Raw genomic sequence first — 4,836 nt, 5'->3', positions numbered from 1 at the left:
GATCTCTGTGAGTTCGAGACCAGCCTGGTCTATAGAGCTAGTTCCAGGACAGACTCCAAAGCTACATAGAAACCCTGTCTCGAAAAAGCAAAAAAAAAAAAAAAAAGATTTATTTATTCGTGTATTTTATGTGTATGAGTGCTCTGTGCTCATGAACACCAGAAGAAGGAATCTGATCCCGTTACAGATGGTTGTGAGCCACCATGTATGGGTCCTGGGAATTGAACTCTGGACCTCTGAAAGAGCAGTCAAGTGCTCTTCACCACTAAGGCCTCTCTCCAGTCCCAGCCCCTTAATTCCAATCAGCCAGGAATAGAGTTTTTCACTGAGAGTTGAGGAAGGCTGAGGTAATCAAGGGCCTTTGCACCTTAGTGGGTGTGAGCCATCAGCCCGACGGTCGTAAGATAGAAGAACAAGGTGAAAGAGTGTTTGCTGTGTTAGGAACACCAGTCGGTCATGCTCTTTCAGCTCTGTGGTCCTGCCGGATGCTCTCTTCTTAGAGTTTCAGTGGGTATTCTCCATCCCTATTTCCTTGGAGGCTTAGCTGGCTCCTTCTTGCCCTGAGCTGTTCTGGAGGAAGACCCTCATTTCCAAGACCAGAACGGAGGGGCCAGGACCCAGGACCCGTAGGAAATAGGTGATGCTGACCTCAAGACTTGGGCCGGAGTTTGAACCATACTGTGAGAGCCCAGCCTACAGGAGCCCTTTAGAGGCTGAGAACCCTCCTTCAACTTTATGCCCTATGGCCCTGAAGTATCACAAACCATTGTTATCTCTAAGACTTTTTTTCTCCTCAGGTAAATCACAGGGTTGGTAGTAAAGCTGCATGCAGTCTGTTATTCTGGGGCCTGGAATTTGTTGTCCTGGGGATAGCTGTCCTATGCTTTTGCAGGATATCTACCACTGTTCCTAGGCAGTGGCCACCGCCATAGGGGCCAGATGCTGTCAAATGTTTCCCGGGACACACATCTACCTGGCCATTGTTGAGAAACACCGATGTGGTCAAACGCGGGGATTTCTGAGCTCGATGTACCATTGAACACCTGTAATCCTAGCGCTCAGGATCCTGAAGCAGGAGGCTCACATGTTTGAGGCCAATATGTGCTATGTAAAGTCTCTGGCTAGTCTGAGTGAGACATTTGTAAAAAAAAAAAAAAAAAAGACATCAAAACAACGAAATAACTAGAAACAGCAGCCATAGAAACAACAACAAAACAAACAAACAAAAAAACCCCAGAGACTTTTAGTCAGTCTCACTACTAACCTGAGAATAATGATAGTGATCAAATGAAATTGGTTTGGTAGGGCTGGTGACACGGGCTTGTAAACCCAGCCCTGAGGAGGTTTAGGCATGAAAATGAGAAGCTCAAGTTTAATTTAGCCACATACCAAGTTCAAGGCCAGCCTGGCCCATGTGAGACCCTGTCTCAAAATAGAATAAAATTAAAATAAAAACTAAATTGGCCTTATTTCTGTTCTCTTGGAATCAGTGGTTCTTATTTTAACTCATCACTTCATGCTGTAATTATTTTTTGTATGTTTTAGTGTGAGAAGATGTCAGAAATGTATCCTTAGGCCCAGGATAGAACCTGGCAATACTCTGAAAAGCACCTAAATATGCCTGGGCATAGCAGCTCATGCCTGTAATCCCAGCACTCATGAAAAACAACTAAACACGCCTGGGTATGGCAGTACACACCTGTAATCCCAGCACTCAGGGGGCAGAGACAGGCAGACTTCTGTGAGTTCCAGGCCAGCCTGGGCTACATAGTGAGACCCTGTCTCAAAATATATATCAAAATAATAATTAAAAAGTGAAGGGCTGGAGAGATGGCTCAGAGGTTAAGAGCACCGACTGCTCTTCCAGACGTCCTGAGTTCAATTTCTAGCAACCACGTGGTGGCTCACAACCATCTGTAATGAGATCTGGTGCCCTCTTCTGGCATGCGGGCATACATGGAGGCTGAACACTGTGTACATAATAAATAAATAAATCTTTAAAAAAAAAAAAGAAAAGAAAAAGTGAAAAAAGTGGACTACATCATCTCCATGAAAACATTGGTGTGTTTCTAAAATTAAAAGGATAAAAGGTGTGCGCCACCACTGCCCAGCTAAAATTTCTAACTTCAAGTCAAGGATCCTATTGAGAAAACGCAGATAGCTATCCATGGGACCTGGATTCACCCAATCCACTGGCTCCTCAGTGAGTCCACATGACTAAACCCAGAAGGTGTAATCCCACAACTGGGGAAACTGAGGCAGGGGGATCATGAATTGAATATCATTTCTAGCTATGTTGCAAGGTCCAGTCTACAAGAAAAATCAGATCAGAGGGGTGTTAAACACAGATGGGACAAGGCCAGCCATGAGGAGCTGTTCCAGGAAGGTCGGCACATCTTTACATGGCATGTCCCGTGCTGCTTATCTGATGTTGGCCAGATGTTGCAGTGCCAGATGTTGCCGAATTGTCTCCTGAGAGAAACACATCCCACCCTATGCCTGCATCATTTTATCCTGTTTGATGTGGTTATTTGGGGGCGGGAGGTGGCCTGCTTTTTTGAGACAGGCTGTTACCCTAAAGTCTAGGCCAGCCTGGAACTCACTATGTAGCTCAGGCTGGCCTTGAACTGATGACAGTCCTGCCTCAGCCTCCTGACTGCTGGAACTATAGATGTGTGCCACCTGGCTCCCTGGCCATTGCTGAGAAATCCCACTTCAGAGGCCTCAAAGCCAGATGTGGTTGAATACCCCTGTAATCCCAACAACAAAAAGAATCAGGGACTTTGTAAACCGACTCTGTCACCTTTGAACTCCAGCAGGCCTGACACTGAGCCTCAGCTTACCTCCAAAGTAAAATGGGTTCACGACTCCATTCTGTGAACTGAAGTGTTGAGTAAGAAAACTTTGGACTCAAAGGTACACTCATTCGATCGTTCTGAAGGGCAGGGGTCAGTGTGTTGGGCGCTAGGCCGGCACAGTACGAAGCCGTTTTGCCTCCTGTCCCGTTGAGATACAAATGCCACCCAAACACCCACTGAGGCTCTCTTGTGTGTGTGTGTCTTATTCTCAGGTAGGGGAGGCAGAAACAGATAGTGGGCCCAGTAACCAGCCCGGGCCTCCTAGTGTGTGGAGAGCCAGGATTCAGACTCAACTTTATGCCCCTGGGCACCTCACCCTGGCACCCTAGCAAGGTGTGAGAAGTTAAGAGAGGAACAGGGGACAGGGTGGTTGGAGCTAGAATAAGGCAAAAGAGAAGTGAGACAACTCTCCTGGGCTCCGAGGCCTTGAGGTGCCTCCATGACGCAGGTTCCAGAAGTTCGCCCAGCAGCCCGGAGCTTGTCACTGTGGTAGGAAGGGCTAGGCTGGCCGAGAGCTGAGTGCAGAGGAAGGACCTTGTGAGTCCTGACAAACCCGCAGGGTCATGAACCTGACAGGCTTCTTGTTCAGCACCCACACTCCTTATGCATCGGGAAAGCAGGCCCGGATGACAGAGAGGGGAGGGGTTTGGAAGAGCTCTGGTGTTGGGTGGGCAACCTGGTGGTGATGCAGGTGTTTTCCTAGTGGTAGATCTTCTGTGCTTGAGGCCTGACTGTCTGTCTAGTCCAGGAGGGAGGTACATGGGGCCGTTGTAATACCAGGCCTAGGGCTTGTCTTAGCAGCCTCCTCCTGCAGCTGCCCACATCCTTGGGCCTTCTTGTCCCTCCAGATCTCTCTCTGTCTCTCTCTGTCTCTGTCTCTCTCTCTCTCGAACAAAGACAAAGAAGAGCTGGTTAAGGGAAAGGAGGCAGCTCGGGGATGGGGGCCTGCATTTGGCTCTTCTTAGGGTAGGCATCTGAGGGACCCCATTAGGACTTCTCTGTCCCTCTCCACCCCCCATCAGTTTCCCAGGGACTGCTTTCCAGAGTAAGAGGCTCAGGAAAGAGTATACCAAGGAGGAAGAGCAGCCTGAGCACTTGGGACCCAAGGCCGGGGCTTTCTCTGGCTTTAGTTGTCCTCAGGAGCTGGGTGGAGATGGTAAGGAGGGATGAGAAGGGATGTTTGCTTGCCTTTAGGACAGCAGGGTCTGGGTTAGCCTCTCTGCTGCCATTGTTCCCGTGCTATATATAGATGAAGGTGCAAATTGGTGGTCTCTTCTGGCCCCAGGAATTCTCTCTGCTTAGCTGCATTTCTGGCCTCTAGCCACTAGGTGCCACTAGAAACCCCAGGCCATGAGGACAGTCACTCATCTTTCCAGACTTTGCCGGTGGTTCCCAGATGAAAATCACTTCATCACTGTCTCTCACCACCGCCAACTTGTGACAAGAGCATCCAGAACAGTCACCAAAGCCACCCACGACCTCCCGTCAGTGACGGAGGCAGCAGCACAGTGGAGACTCTGAGCAAAGAGTCAGGACCAGGGGCGCTGGTTAAGAGCATTGCCTGCTTTTCCAAAGGTCCTGAGTTCAATTCCCAGCGACCCACAACCATCTGTAATGGGGTCTGGTGCCCTCTTCTGGCCTGCAGGCATGCACACAGACAGAATATTGTATACATTATAAATAATGAAGGACCATCAGGGCTGTGGAGCTGACCTGAGGTACCAGGGATGCTCAGGTCTCCGGGCACATCAGCAGAGGAGGTCCCACCTCTGCACCATCCACCTGTCCTGTGGCTGCTTGGCAGAGGGATGACCTGAGCGGAGGCATTTGTTGTAGAGACTGGGGTGTTAGTCGGTAAAGCTCTTTATAGGGCCAGGTGTGTGCTGTATGCTTTGAATCCCAGCACTCAGGAGACAGGGGCAGGTAAAACATCCTTACATAAAAAATAAAACTAAGAAAGTATTTATTTATTTATTTA

The 4,836-nt window shown here is 48.9% G+C and overlaps 1 protein-coding gene across 3 annotated transcripts in view; it reads left to right on the top strand.

Moving 5' to 3' along the window:
• Positions 1-4,836, top strand: part of Ism2 (isthmin 2) — a 17,034-nt gene that overhangs the window by 818 nt on the left and 11,380 nt on the right. The window lies entirely within an intron of this gene.

Source organism: Microtus ochrogaster, chromosome 1, assembly GCF_000317375.1.
Source record: "Microtus ochrogaster isolate Prairie Vole_2 chromosome 1, MicOch1.0, whole genome shotgun sequence".
In the NCBI taxonomy this organism is placed as follows: domain Eukaryota; kingdom Metazoa; phylum Chordata; class Mammalia; order Rodentia; family Cricetidae; genus Microtus; species Microtus ochrogaster.
Note: the sequence above shows the minus strand (reverse complement) of the source record. Positions and strands in the feature narration are given on the sequence as shown.